At 34.8% G+C, this 16,303-nt stretch overlaps 2 long non-coding RNA genes across 5 annotated transcripts in view; both read left to right on the forward strand.

The window, feature by feature from the left end:
* LOC102139191 (uncharacterized) overlaps positions 1–16,303 on the forward strand; it is a 558,779-nt gene that overhangs the window by 307,056 nt on the left and 235,420 nt on the right. The window lies entirely within an intron of this gene.
* On the forward strand, positions 1,592–11,951 carry LOC135964769 (uncharacterized). The gene is made up of 2 exons (XR_010577393.2): positions 1,592–1,708; positions 11,733–11,951. It is a non-coding gene; the product is annotated as an uncharacterized lncRNA (long non-coding RNA).

The raw sequence follows: 16,303 nt of genomic DNA on the forward strand, positions 1-16,303 counted from the left end.
ATAATAACAGTGGCCATTATCAGAAAGAAGTCTTTCAAATTCTTAAATTTTACTTAAATCTTAGCAGAGAGTTATAATCTAGGATGTTGCTTGTATACAAGGAACACATGAAATGTTGCTGTGCTCTGCCAGAAGGCAGCAGAGTGGGTCCCAGGGTGGCAGCTGAGTTGCGCTTGCCTAGGTGCCACTTTTTGCCTGTGCCACTTTTTGTTTGTGCTGCTCCTTACTCCTGCCACCGGGTGGCTGCTGCTGGCTGGGTGGACCTTCCTGCGCACACATCCTGCCCCTCCCCAGCAGGCCAGCTTCAGCGCTGGGCCTGGCTCCCCATCACCACCACTGCTGCTGTGCAGGCTGAGTTCTTGGGAGCACTTGCTGGCTTCGGGTCTGTGAGCTTCCCCACTGCAGAGCCTGTCTTTCTACCTATCGCCTGCTTGACCCCGCAGCTCTGGCCTCTAATGCCTTTTCTTATCTTTTTTTAAGCATTAAAAGAAATGAGTTTATATACCCGATTGCCTTGTTGATCTTGCATTACTGGGAAGGCTAAGAGCTCCCCTTCTAATGCCTCATGCTTAAGACAGGGTGCCATAGCTGTAGTGTATCCCTTGTCTTTTTTCCTATTTATTGGAGGAAGGGGCTCAGGGAAAGCCTCCATTTCCTCTTTGTTATTTTGGCCTGGTAATATCCGGGCTGAGGAAAGAGGAGGTGGTAAGGCAGGTGATGGTTCTTCCTTCTTCCCCTTTTTAGGCTCTTCTATATATAGCAGGACCAGAGCCACCCTTACTAGAACCCGTAGCATTAGACTATGGCTCTAGTAAGTCATAGTCATAGACTAAGGGACCTATTGCCCTTGCACATGGTGTTGTTTAAGATTTCTCTCCACTTTTTCCCAGAGCTCTACAGCTAGTATGTCTTCTGTGAACCATGAGTTATGGGTTACAACAGTTAGCATTAGGTCCCTTAATAGAGCCTGTGAAACCGAGGCTCCACTAGCTTTAAGCAACTGTTTCAATACTTTTATATACTGTTTCTGTTGAGCTGATAACTGTTGTCCCATGATGAAACCCTTGCTTGAACAATCCCCCCCAAATTTGGAAATCTCGAGCAGGCACCAATGACTTACTGACTCACTGACTGTGCAGTCCTTTTCACCTTCGTTTTGGAGGGATCCCTTGCAATCCTTTTGCAGCTTCCTCACTTGGGGCACCACCTGCGGGGGTCCATCCCGCAGACCCTGACCCAACTGATGGATGAAAGAGTACACTGACACAGTACTTTGCCTGTCAGTCTGACTGAGGAGTTCTGCTGCCTGAGTCTGCAGCATTGGCCTTGATAAGCCAGTCGTGTGGGCATTTGTTCAGCACAGATTTAATGACAAAGGCTTTGAGTCAACACACTTGTGGCTAATTAATCTGGTCGCCTTCCTCCAGAGAGAGCCATCCTGCCGGCAGATGATCAAAGTTTGGTCTTAGGACCACATGAGTAAACAAGCTATTTAGATAAACTCCCTTACATTCCTTTGCTCCTATTTTAAGCTATTAACTCAAGGTAAGAGGATTAGGTTCCCTTCAGCCAAATCTTTTACTGAAGCTATGCAAATCCCCTGGCCTTCCAAGAAGGTTTGTGTCTGTTTCCTAAAACTGTCTTTATAATTTTTTCTCTATAATTTTTCCCATCACCCTGACTGAACTACCACACTGAGATATTTAAGGTAAGGAACAATTGTGAATAAGTTCATAAATTATACTCTTTATTTACTATTATTTATGTATATTTGTTTAATTTATAAATAATATATAAAATATATATATTTATCATATATATTATATATAAAATACAAACAATATACTAGAATTATCAATAAAAATATTTACAGTCCAATTTATTTCTATTTATTTATAAACATATATTGAGAACATCCTTTTTGAAACATGCTGGGCAAAGTGCTGGTAGGGACTTGGAAATTATGTAACATAATCCCTGTCCTCAAAGATTTAAGCAGGAATAAAGTTTATATGGCAGGAACAAATTTCAGCCCATGCTAGAAAAAAAACTTTTTTTTCTTTTAATTTTCTCTGATATTTTACCTCCTTTATAACCACATCTTTCTGAAGGTAGACCTTTAATCTTAGAATAAACTCATAATATCAGGGTCTCTAACAATTTAGTCTTCTTCTCTGTACTTCCCTCAGTTACTTGGAGAGTTTATATAATGACAATCAGTAATCATGTAAACAGAGGTGTTGAATACTGTGCCATCTTCTGATGTCACTTTTTGGATACATTTTGTCTCATCTATTTGTTCATTTCTTTTCATTGCTTCTTGCTGTCATCCTCTGTAGGATCTTATTAAAATATAGATTCAGGTTAAATAGAACTGGGGTAGGGCCTGAAATTCTGTGTTTATAACAGGCTTCTAGGAAAAGCTGCTGCTGGTGGTGCTCGTCTGGGTAGAGCTCATGTTCTGAGTAGTTAGACTCTGAGGAATAATCTTTGTACCACCATGATTTGTATCATTGCTTGTTAATAGCATGTGCTCTGCATACTCCTCTTTCAACATAAGACAGATTTCGATCTGGCTTTTTATCTCAGGTGCTTATACCTTCCTCTCAAAAGAAGAAAAGCTATCTCATAGTCTAGAAAAAAAGTTTTCATATGCATCCATGTGTCAAATATCCACTTGTATTTCATTTTTCTCACATCATATTAGAAGGGATATACTGATACCCTGTTTCTGTCTAGGGGAATCCAAAAAAATGTCTACTCTAAGGTTTCATCCCCCTTCTGATCAACTGTTGAGCAAAGTAAATGGGCAAGATACAAAGCCTCTCTTCTCAGAGCCTCTCAGGAAATATTATTTATTACTTTCAAAAATTATTCTTTGCTGAGGAATCTAATTTCTTCTTAGGTGAGTAGGTGAGTTGGGTAGAAGAAACTGGATCCCCAAGTGATTTTCTAATCTATTGTTTGTCCGAGATCCTTAGCCTTGAAGGTTCAAAAACAGATAATCATCTTCTTTTGTTCTATTATGTCTTCTATTCTCCAAGTTATAGACGAAAAATTCTAGATTAAATGGGAAAGGGTGAAATGGTAAAGGAAATGATCAGAATGAAAGAAAATATGTTTATTATTCTGTTACCTTGTGGCAGACTAGATAGACATTCAGAAAACTGCACAGTAATGGGTAATTTTTCAAAATATTTTATTGTGTGGCTGGACTTGTGGAAAAATATTTAAATTTTTCGGAAGTCATAAAAGACCAGAAAGCACAAAACCCCATGGATTAAGATGTGATGTTGGAGCTGGGGACGTAGAGCCTGAGAGGGTGTAGGTGTCTGGGTAGGTCTATAGGTGTCTGAGTACGTCTCTAACTAGGATTTCCTACCAAGCATTTTCCTCTGAGATTTGTTAACTCAAGCTCACATTGTTTGAGATGGGATTTGGAATGCAAATAATGTCTAAAAAATGTTCTTTTGGACAAACTTCAAAAAATTTTCACCAAGTTTATGAACACTAACATAATCACACCTAAACATAAAAATTACTAAAAGTAAATATTTAAGCCTCCTGGTTCAAGAATTAGTAGAAAGAAAAATGTGTAGAAATGGACATGAAAAATCTGAAATGAAAAAATAAATTCCTTGAAAGATATTATCAAAAATAATTCAAAAAAATTTTGAAAACTTACATGGGCCTATCTCAAAGAAAGAAATGAATTCGATAGACTAAAACCTTCCTTTACATCCTCCCCATATTCATATAAAATAACAGATCCAAATAATTTTGCATCATTGTTCTAGAAAATATCCAAGGAATGGGTAACATTAAGCTTTACAAGGTGTCTTCAAAGACTAGGGAAAAGAAGGTATGTTTCAATCTTAATTTACTTTTATGTTTAAACCAAGGCCAGACAAGGCCAGTAATAGAAAGAAAATAAAATCCAAATTTATTGAACATAAATACAGATATAAACAAATTATTACAAACCAAATACAGTAATGCCTTATAAAAATGTAAAATGCCACAACATACAGATTCACTTTATGACTGCAAGATTGCTTCAAAATTAGAGGATATGTAAATATAACAAATTAAAGGGGAATAAGATCTAAGTGATTATCGCATTTAGTGAAGAAAATAATATTTAAAAAATCAACCAGAATTTATGACAAATTGTTAGCCAATTAGAAATAGATAAGAACTTATTTGACCTGAGAAGCATTTAGAAAAACTATCTTAAGTGGTAAAAGGATTCCATTTACAATCAGAACATTCCAGTCAGTACAATAAGGGCCATTAAACAAAAAAAAAGATATGAGATAGGAAAGGAAGAACAGCTTGAAAGTATCAAGAGAGAATCCTTTGATCAGATGCGATAATATAGCAAGTTTTCCAGATAATAAGTTCAAAATTTAAATTTAAAAATTCAGTATATTTGCATACAAAAGCAATACACTATTTGAAAATACACGCACACATGCAGGATACCATTTACAATAGCAATGAAATACATATCTTACCTAGTAACAAGTTTCACAAAACATATGCAAGCTGATTTTGTAATAAAATACAAACATTAAAGTTCATTAAAGAAAATCTGAGTGAATTAAAAGATTACTATGGCATTATACCGGTATTAATTCTGTGCAAACTGATATATATATATAATTTTTATATATGAGAAACTTGACAGGTTGATTTCAAAATTAATTAGAAGCAGCATCTGGAGAGGTGACAAAACCTCCTAAACGAGAAGAATCAGGTGGTGGGAGGGGGCAGATTTGTTCTTTCAGGTCCTAAGAACTATTTTAATGTTCTAATATGTAAAATAGCTGATATTAACTAAGGAGTAGACAAAAAGAGCAATAAAACAGAAATCATATGTTAGATTTTAGAAAATCGGATATATGACAACTTTGGCATTACAAATTGCTTTGGCATGGCAAATTAATGGAAAAATAATTAGCTATTTAATAAATGGAGACAAGATAAGTAAATATCTGGGAAAACTGATAATGGATCATTACCTTATATCTTATTACTAAACTCAATTCCAAATGCATCAATGACTTAATGTGAGACGCAAAACCCTAATTTTTTGAATTTACATATTTTGTTACCTGATTACAGTAGATTTAACTTGGAAATTTAAGAATTTATTATTATAAAAAGATAACTAGATAATTTCTAAATATTTTGAAATTATACAAGCACTTGTAAATAATCATGAATGAAAGAAGAAATCACAAATTGGAATTAGGAAATGTTTTACTAAATGAAAATTAAAATATAACAAAGCACTACTTGTGCAATGCAGATAAAGCGATGAGTACAGGTTAATTTATAATCCTACCTGCATTATTCAATTCTTATGGCTTGTGATCAATGAACTTACCATTTATACTCCCACAAAGTTAAAAAAAGTAAATTGAATCTAAAGAAAATAGAACGAAATAATAGAATTAAGAACACAAATTTATATAACACAAAAAATATGATAGAAAAAATTAACCAAGCCAAAGCTCATTTCTTTGAAAAAGACTAATAAAATTTAATATACCCTAACAAAACTGCACAAGCAAAAAAGAGAAAAGGTACAAGTTATAAATATCAAAAAATAGGAGGACATCACTACAGTCCTTATGAATTATTAGCAGAGATAACAAGAATGAATCTGCAATCAGATTAGGAATAGAACAATACCAGGCCCCCCAGAAACCCCACTCATATGTCTTTCCAATCAATAAAACCTAAAGGCACGTACTTTCTTGGCTTCTAACACAATATATTAGTTTTGCCTACTTTAAAACTTTATAAGACTGATATCATACAGCATATACTTTCTTTTGTGTGGCTTCTTTTACTTAAAACTTGCATTTTTGAGAATAATACATACAGGAGATCATGGCAACTGCAATAGTTGAATAAGCTAACCTGATGCAATAATAAGCAATGCCTTAATCCTACCATTTTAACAGATCAAAGCTTATTTCTCATTCAAGCTATATGTCTTTTATAGGTCAGCAGGGACTCTACTCCACAAATCACTCTGGTTGCTAGGCAGAAAGAGGTTTCACTGATTTGAAGATGTACCCTCTAAAATCCATGGCCCCTTCAATTGCAGTGGATGTGGAACAGAAGTCACGAATGCCACACATCTGCACTTTGATTATTTAAATCAGGATCTTCTCATCATGGCCCTTACTAGACAGATGACATCAACTGACTGTAATAAAGCAAGAAAGTATAGTCTTTTATAAGCTATATCATATAACCTAAAGAGATTGACTAGAGGTCAATGAACACTAGTAAGGTCTACCGTATGATCTTGGTAAAGGAGTTTTTACATGCAATATTTTATATAATAAAATATTAAATAATATATTTTATACACTGACTTGCTTTTCCATACAACACTAAATATTTGAGAATCATTTATTTTGATACCTAAAATTGGAATCTCTTCATCTTTATGCACTGGTATGCTGGTGAACATTTGAGTTGTTTAACATTTATACCACTAAAATGCTGCTCTGAACGTTCAAATACATCTTTCCTGGAGTACATATGTAAGAGTTTTGAGAAAGAAAACAGTTGGATGTACAGCCTCATTTATAAAGTAATACCAAATTGTTTTACACATAGCCTGTATAACAATGTATGCTCCAGTGGTTTATGAAAAATCCCATGTCCCAAATCTTGGTTCATTTTTGGTATTTTCAAACTTTGACATTTTTCTGTCTGCTAGGTAACATTGTATCTTATTGTGTTTAGAAAACAACTTGTAGTAAAAACTATAAAGAAAAGCAAAAGAATGTTGAACACAAACTCATGATTATGGATAAATTTTGGGAAATGGTGGGGGATGTAATTAGAAGTGGTATCCATGGAACTTTAGAGGAAATAAGGCTTTGTCATTATTTAATTAAGTCACATATAATTTTTTGGGTATGCTATATGTCATAATGAAAAAAATGAATTGGCCTGGCGTGGTGGTTCATGCCTGTAATCCTAGCACTTTGGTAGGCTGAGGTGGGTGGATCACCTGTGGTCAGGAGTTCGAGACCAGCCTGGCCAACATGGTTTCACCTGGTCTCTACTAAAAATACGTAAATTAGCCAGGTATGGTGGCAGGCACCTGTCGTCCCAGTTACTCGGGAGGCTGAGGCAGGATGATTGCTTGAACCTAAGAGGTGGAAGTTGCAGTGAGCTGAGATCACGCCATTGCACTCCAGCCTGGGTGACAAGGGTAAAACTCCATCTCAAATAAAATAAAATAAAATAAAATAAAATAAAATAAAATAAAATACTCATATTGGCAATTATGTTATTATTCTCTTGCCCTTCAACTCTCTTCTTGTAAAGTAGATCAATAGTAAGATTCTTTTGTTTTGCTGAGAAAAATGTAGAAAACGGAAGCAAATGGGAAAACCTGAGAGGAGAGACTGGATTACACAGCAGAAGGTATGGAGCTGCTCTGAAGTAAGAGGAGCCTGACAGTCAGAAAGTCAGCATGTGATGAGGTGAAGCAGGTTAGTAGATTAGATATTTTAATGAGTGGAATGTGGTGGAGAAGAGAAGCCTAAAAATAGTCAAGAGGTTTTCCTATGTATAATATTCTCCACCTCTTCAATAAATCTTTTTAAAGATTAACACCTCACTTCAGTATCTCAGAGTCAGATATATGTGTCCTTCAATTATTTTACTGTACAAAAACATACCTTACATCTTTCAGGCACAAAAAATTCAACGACAAAGAATACTGTGTAATAGGTGCCTATTTTGGTGCAAATAAATTATAACAGCATGTGAGATTTTCTTTCCTGAATAGCTTGTGTGACTTATAAATAATTGACAATAAATGCACACTGAGGTTTAAGTACTAGCTTTGTACCTACTTCGAAAAAGGTAAAGAGGAAAAATGTTTAAGCAGCGTTTCTCAACAAATGATGTTTAGAAAACTGAATATCCACATGAGAAAGAATTAAGTTGTACTTGTACCTTAAATTGTATTAAAAATTAATTGACAATAGATAAGGCTGGGTGCAGTGGCTCACACCTGTAATCTCAGCATTTTGGGAGGCTGAGGCAGGCGGATCACCTGAGGAGTTCGAGACCAACCTGACCAACATGGAAAAACCCCATCTCTACTAAAAATACAAAAAATACAAAATTAGCTGGGCATGGTGGTGCGCACCTGTAATCCCAGCTACTCGGGAGACTGAGGCAGAAGAACTGCTTGAACTCAGAAGGCGGAGGTTGCGGTGAGCAGATATTGTGCCATTGCACTCCAGCCTGGGCAACAAGAGTGAAACTCCATCTCAAAAAAAAAAAAAAAAAAAAAAAAAAAGAAAGAAAAGAAAATAGATAAAAAAAACCTACGTGTAAGAGCTACAATTATAAAACTTTAAGAAAAAAATTAGAAAAAACCTTTATGACATTTGATTTGGCATGATTTCTTGGACGTACCATAATACCAATATGGTCTCAAATGGTACCCAAAGCACAGGCAACAAAATAAATAGGATTTAATCAAAATTAATAACATTTCTGCATTAAATGACACTGTCAATAGAGTGAAGACAACTCATAGAATGGGAGAAAATATTTGTAATCATATATACCTGACAAAGGGTTAATATTTAGGACATAGAGACAGTCCCTGTTTTACAATGGTTCAAAACTTAAAATTTTTCTTTTCTTTTCTTTTCTTTTTTGAAAGAGAGTGGAATCTCCTCTGTTACCTAGGCTGGAATGCAGTGGCATGATCTCCACTTACTGCAACCTCCACCTCCTGGGTTCAAGTGATTCTCCTGCCTCAGCCTCCCAAGTAGCTGGGATTACAGGCATGCACCACCATGCCCGGCTAATTTTATTATTTTTAGTAGAGAGGGAGTTTTGCCATGTTGGCCAGGCTGGTCTCAAACTCCTGACCTCAGGTGATCCACCTGCCTTGGCCTTCCAAAGTGCTGGGATTACAGGGGTGAGTCACTGCACCCAGACTAAACTTAAAAATTTTCTACTTTGTGGTGGTGCAAAAGCTATATACCTTCAGTAGAAAGTGGTATAAATCTCTCTTGATGTGTAATTCTGGGCAGCGAGCTACCTCTCCATTAGCCACGCAAACACAAGGGTAAACAACCAATACTCTATAATGTATAGTGTTGCCAGATGATTTTACCCAACTGATGAATAGTGTAAAAGTTCTGAAAATGTTTAAGGTAGGCTACGCTAAGTTATGATGTTCAGTAGGGTACATGTATTAACCACAATTTGACTTAAAATATTTTCAATTTGCAATGGGTTTAATGGAACATAACCTCACAGTAAGTCCTTGCAATTCAAAAAAGACAACTCAGTAACTCCTATAACTCAACAACAAGAATAAACAACCCAGTTAAATATTAACAAAAGAACTTAATAGGTATTTATCCAAAGACAATATATAGATAGTCAATAAGCATGTGCAAAAATGTTCAACATCACTAATCATTAGGGAAATCTAAATCAAAACCACAATGAAACACCATTTAACACTCAGGATGGCTATAATATTTTAAAATAAAAAAAATCCACCATAAAAATAGCGAGTGTTGAAGTGGATGTGGAGAAAATGCAACTCTTGTACATGGCTGGTAGGATGTACAGCATCCTACTGTACAAATGGTGTTGCCACTGAGAAAGACAGTATGGACGTTCCTCAAAAAATTAGACATAGAGTTACCATTTAATCTAGCAATTCAACTTCTGGGAATATGCCCCAAAAAACTGAAAGCAGAAATTTCAACAGATATTTATACATAAATGCTCATAGTAGCATTATCACAATGGTCCACCAAAGGTGGAGACAACCAAAATGTCCATTAATGGATGAAAGGATAAATAAAATGTGGTATATCTGTACATGTGAATATTATTGAGTTTTAAAAAGAAATAAAATTCGGACACATGCTATAACATGGATGAACAGTGATGACATTATGCAAAGTGAAATAAACCAGAAACAAAAGGACAAATGTGGTTATAATTCCACTTATACACAGTACCTAGAGTAGTCAAATTCATAGACATACAAAGTAGAATGGTGGCTTTCAAGGAATGAGGTTAAGGGTAGATGGGAAATTATTGTTTTATGGGTAGAAAGTTTCAATTTGAGAAAAGGAAAAAGTCTAGTTATTGATAGTGGTGATGGTTGTAACAATAATGTGAATATACTTCATGCCACTGAACTGGATACCAAAAATATGTTAACATGGTAAATTTCATTTTAGCTATATTTTACCAAAATAAAAAAAAAAAAAGAAAGAAAGCATTAATAGATTGAACACAGTGGCTCATGCCTGTAATCCCAGGACTTTAGGAGGCTTAGGTGAGAGGATCCCTTCAGCCCAGAAGTTTGAGACTAGCTTGGGCAAAGTAGGGAGACTCCGCCTCTACAAATAATTAAAAAAAAAAAAAAAGCTGGGCATGGCGGTGGCCGCCTGTGATCCCAGCTACTTGGGAGGCTGAGTCAGAAGGATTACCTGATTCTGGGAGGTCAAGACTGCAGTAGCTGTGATTGTGCCACTGCACTCCAGCCTGGGCAACAGAGTGAGAGCCTGTCACAAAACAAAAACAAAAATGAAAAACAAGCAAATAAATGCCAGAAACATTAGTAGATATTGTTGCACAGATAAGATCCAGTATGGACAAGATGATATTTCGGTAAAGTTAAAGTTATACATGCTTCAAAAATATAAGAAAAAAAGAATAATTTTCCCACATAAAGGTATAATTTAGGGAAATCAAAATGTTAAGTGTTCCACAATGAGGAAGAAATGGAGACAAACATGGTTTGTATGTGCATTTTGCAAGAGACTTGTCAAAGGTCTAACAGAGGATTCTTTCATTTACAGTGTCTGATTCAGGAATTGTTTGTGGTTGAAAGCCAAACTGCTCCAATATATTACACTTTTAAATAAAGGAATCCCAAATTTTCTCAGGATTTCTTTCAGTCAGTAGAATGAAAGTCATTTAACTTTAATTTTTCAATTCCATTTACAAGAAGCTTCTTCCTTAGGTAGTATTTTAGCTCTCTGCAGAATTTCTAAAGGTATGTCTAAGAGTCTCCACAACTGATATCATACACAATTCTTATTGCACTGATTTCCTGCTGGGTCCTATATTTCTGTTGAGAAATATGATCTCAGTTGATACTTCATTATGGCTCCTGTGGGGAACAGAGAGCCTAGTAAGAGAAAATGTACAGGTCAGGCATGGTGGTTCACACTTGTAATCCCAGCACTTTGGGAGGCCGAGGTAGGAGATTGCTTGAGTCTGGGAGTTTGAGACCAGCCTGGGCAATATGGTGAAACCACATCTCTACAAAAAGTAAAGTAAACAAAATAAGCCAGGCATGGGAACATGCACCTGTAGCCCCAGCTACTCTGGAGGCTGAGGTGAAAGGATTGCTTCAGCCCAAAAGATAGAGATTGCAGTGAACCAAGATCACACCCTGTACTCCAGCCTAGGCAACAGAGTGAGATCCTGTCTCAAAAAAAAAAAAAAAAAAAAAAAAAGATACAAAGGAAAAATTACATTTGTGTAATTTGTGTATAGGGCCAATAGAAAATGTTTTAAAATATCTAGGAATATTAAAGGTAGCATTTTCTTTTCATTAGGTTAGACTGATAACTAAATGGCATTCCTTGTCTATTCATTTACTTGGCTTTTTCTTTATCTTAATTTCCTTACAGCCTTTCACAAATGTTCTTTGAACAGACTTTCTCCATCCCCTGAAACTCTCTTTGCCTGCATCGTGGCTTCCGAACTCCTCAGGGCTATCTATACAGGTTTTTGGATGTAACTAGACTCTGAATGTCAGTTTGTGCTCTGTTGAGACCCCTAGTGAATATGTATTCTAGACTTTTTAAAAAAGGGATTGCTGAAATAAAATTGTATCCATTGATGTAGAATGTTTCTCACATTCCATGTGAACAGGTAATCATAGGTCTCAAGTAATAATCTAAACATTTGCTAAGTATTCCAAACATTCTCTATATTAAAACTCTGGAAATAGATCAAAGTCTATTTTCAAATTTTTTTAAAACAAACAAACAATAAAACATGTCTCTGAAATATTAGAGGATAGTCATTTTGTTCTGTTATCTGCATATTTAAAACATTTAGACAAATCAAAATGGATGTTAGGTATTTTCTTCCAAACATGCGACAACAAAGCAAATGCATTCTATATAATTTATTTGAAAATAAAGGTTTTTGCTTAGTTCAACAGCTATTCCGTAAAGAATAGAATGAATGAATGAGAGTACAGTTTGAAAAGCCAGCTATGCTTTTGTATGGATTTTTTCTCTACCTTGCTTACTGTGTCCAATAAAAGAAAAAGAAATGATCAAATATTTGAAGTGCGATCTCTGGTGAATGCTTCTGAGAGAGCGTTTTGTGAACACTGTTTTTGTGCTGTTAAGGCAGCAGTGACTTCTCTGAACTCTCTGGTCTCTCTTTATCTCTCCTCTATTCCCCTACTAAACCAATGGATTTTAGGTTGGGGTCAAACTAGGGTTGGTGGAGGCTCCGAGTTCTGTTACACTCTTTGGAAAGACAGTTAGCAATCCTCCTTTTGGTGCCATTAATTAAGGATTAAACAGAAGAATCACTTTATTTCGTTCCTCCAAAATATTTTCCAGATTTGTTACCCTGTATTCTACTGACATTTACTTTCAGTAACTTATAGATATTCTATTCTGGTTTTTATTATAAGATTTTAGACCACAAAAAATTAATAAAAGGGAGAATACAGTCTTTTAACATAAAATTGATTAAAGTAGAAGTATTTAGAAATACTCTGATGAAGAAAAAGTTGCATATTGTATATAATATATACTGCAGAAATGATTTTGGAGGCTTTATCTAAATAATCTGAGTTATTAAGAAAATTCTTATCTGTTCTTAATTATTTAAACAATTCAGATGGAAGTCATGTTCTTATGTAATTGTAATGTGAACTACAGGATAAACACATTTATTTGTTTGTCCCAGCCAGATTTTACGACTTATAAATATTGCCCTCGCCATATTGATTGTGCAGTGATCCACATCAGTCAATAAAGCTACAGCTGTAAGCTATATGCATAGAACAAAGCTCCAATGAAGCACTCAATAGCTATTGATTTATTTCTGGATTTCCTGGTTTGCTTTTATTTGTGAGCTATATAAATGCAGATAGATAATTGGCCTAGAGCTATTTTGACAATTGTGGATCTATGGTCTTGCTTCAGAATCTCCATATTTATAAATCTAGATATAAATATCATGGCATTTTTATTCAAGCAGTTACAACTATTGTTCATGCACATAGATTCCAGTATAATGAATTTCTATTGCATTTCTGTCGCTTCTTTCCAAATCCAGAAAAGGCAGAAAGCATAACTGGAATTTCTAAAGTGAAACTTTGCATGTCAACACAGAAAAAAGAAAATGGCAGAACCCAAAGTAAAACAATGTTAAACATTTCCACTTAAAAATGCTCAAAATGTTTGATTTTCCAAAAATAAGAAAAAGGAAACTTGCTCTATTGCTCTGTTATACAAGAATAGTTGCATATAATGTACAGACAAAGAGTCAAAACTGAACCACCTTCAAAGGCCACAGAAGAGCAATAAACTTGTTACCTAGAAGTAAGATAATAAAGAATGTTGCTAAATATAGTAAAATACAAAGCATATGCCTCAACCCAAAGTGCTCAAATAACTAACAAAAAACAAAACAACACAAACAAACAAGAAACCAACATGACGGCCAAACACAAGCTTTGACTGTCTTCTGCCTGCTGGCAGCTAGATTGTGACTACTGACTACTGGTTTCCATTTCAAAGATGTTTTGTAAAAATAATGTTTAAATGTTATGTGTATGTGTGTGTGTGTGTGTGTGTGTGTCTATTCACATATCACACTAATTAGATGTTTCTATCTTTGAGGAAGTCTACTGCAGTTGATTTACTATTGCATCTCTACAGTTGCTTAATGCACATTACCTACACTATTTGCTTATTAATTGCCCCTTCCATAAACACAATGTTTAAATATAATTGTAGCCTTAGCTCCATAGTTTATAGCTCCATAGTTTATTTTTAGAGCTTCAGTTTGGGGCTATTAATTGCATCCCTTCTCATTTCATGAAAATGGACTTTCCACAAAATAAAAAGTATGTACACCAGACGAACATTTTTTGCTGAGCTTTTCAAGAGTGGGCCATTTTGCTGGAGTAATCACTGTATGTAAAGGAGGGAGAATGAGATTTTACTGTCGCCCAGGAAATAAGAGAGAAGTGACATCTCTTACCCTCTCGAAGTACTTTCTCTACTTTTGTTCCTTGCCCCTCTATTGAGCCCTTTGGTAATCAATGACTTCTCAGTATGCATACCTTATGGTGTTCATTCAGTCAACATAGATCCTTGTCTCTGTAGTACTTGACACTAATGAATACTTCTAATTCTCGCCATCCTCTCTTCTCTTTAGGTGGTAATATATTCCTCTCATTGTTTACCTGTTACCTCCCTACTCCTTTACCATTTCCTTTTATTGTTCTTCTTCATGAATTCTTAGTGTATTTTTTAAAGTGGTGTCTTTAGAATTCCCATCCTTTCTATGCTGCCTCATTCTCTTTCATTAACTTGACTTTTTCCAAAAATTTCTACCTTAGCAATTTACTGTTAGGATTTCAGCTATTATCTTTCTATGTGCTAGCACCAGATCATTATCTCCAGTTCTAATCTGTCTTCTTACTGTTACATTCTAATAACTGCTTCATTGACCTGCACAATTGCATACACTTCCTGCACATCAAGGCATACTTAATGTTTGCAAAACTGAAGAAATCAGTTCTTTTCTCAAATTTCTTTCTCTTCCTGATTTTTTTCAGCATTTCTGTTAGGGATGCCTCTATCTCTTCCAATGGCAAAAACTAGAACTTAAGTTATTTCTATTTTGTTTTACTATACATTCTTTCTCAGCATCAGAATTTGAATCATTCATTTTCCTTGTAACTATTTTCAAGGCCCTCATTCCTCTTTAGATTTAGTTACTTTCTTTTATTTATTTCCCTTTGATTTCACACAAACTATTATAGTAGTATACACGTTTAGTAGCTCTTGGCTATAAGGAACATAAACCAAATTAAGTTTTTGAATAATCTTTTAAATTTTGAAATAGTTACAGTTTTTCAGAAGAGTTACAAGCATGGTGCAGAGTTACTGCATACTCTTGATTTAGTTTCCCCTTGCTTAACTGGCACATTTGTCAAAGCTAAGAAATTGAAATTGGTAAAACACTTAACCAAATAGAGACTTTATTGTAATTTCAGCTTTGTTCCAGAATCCAATGCATGACACCACACTGCAGTTTGTCATTATAAGTAGCATTTTCTTTTCATTAGGTTGGACTGATAACTAAATGGCATTCCTTGTCTGTTCCTTTACTTGGCTTTTTCTTTATCTTAATTCCCTTATATGTTCTGGTGTGTTGGAGTTTCTCAGTCTTTCCTTATCAATCTTGTTATTGAAAATTTGAAGACAATTGAAGAATTCTTTCCATTTAGGTTGGTTTGATGTTATCTCCATGATTAGACTAGGATTAAGAGTTTTTTTCCTAGAAGATTCTAACAGATAATTACTAGCTAAATTATTTCTCTCATGAAATCGTATCTCAAGGCACATGTCAATATCAATATATCAGTATTACCAATTATTGGAGTTTTAACATTCTGCATCACATATGTAATTTAAAAATATTTAATCTCAATCTGAGGCTTGTGTTTTCATTGTCTTAGTCATGTATGTTGCAGAGAAAATATCGGAATTTCAATAAAGACCAATTTATCTATATTTTTCTTCATGAATTGTGCAATTTGTGTTGCCTTTTTTAAACTCATCACATAATTCAAGATTACATAGATTTTCTCCTATGACCATTTCTAGAAATCCTATAATTTTATATTTTATATTTAGGTCTGTAATTCATTTTGAGTTAATTTTTACAGAAGTGTAAGATATGTCTCAAAGTTTATATTTCTCCTGCCAAAGTTCAACTGTTTGAGTAGTTTCTGTTGAAACGACTATGCTTTCTACATTGAATTTCTTTGCTTTTGGTAAAAACCAGTTAACTATATTTGTGAAATATATTTCCCCATTAAAAACTCCTCTATTTAAGTCTTATACCAACATTGGGGTTTCTTTGCTTTCTTTTCCAATCTGACAATTTTTGTCATTCAGTGTATTTTTAGAAGTTCGCATTTAAAGTAATCATTAAA

Source organism: Macaca fascicularis, chromosome 8 (assembly GCF_037993035.2).
Source record: "Macaca fascicularis isolate 582-1 chromosome 8, T2T-MFA8v1.1".
Lineage (NCBI taxonomy): Eukaryota > Metazoa > Chordata > Mammalia > Primates > Cercopithecidae > Macaca > Macaca fascicularis.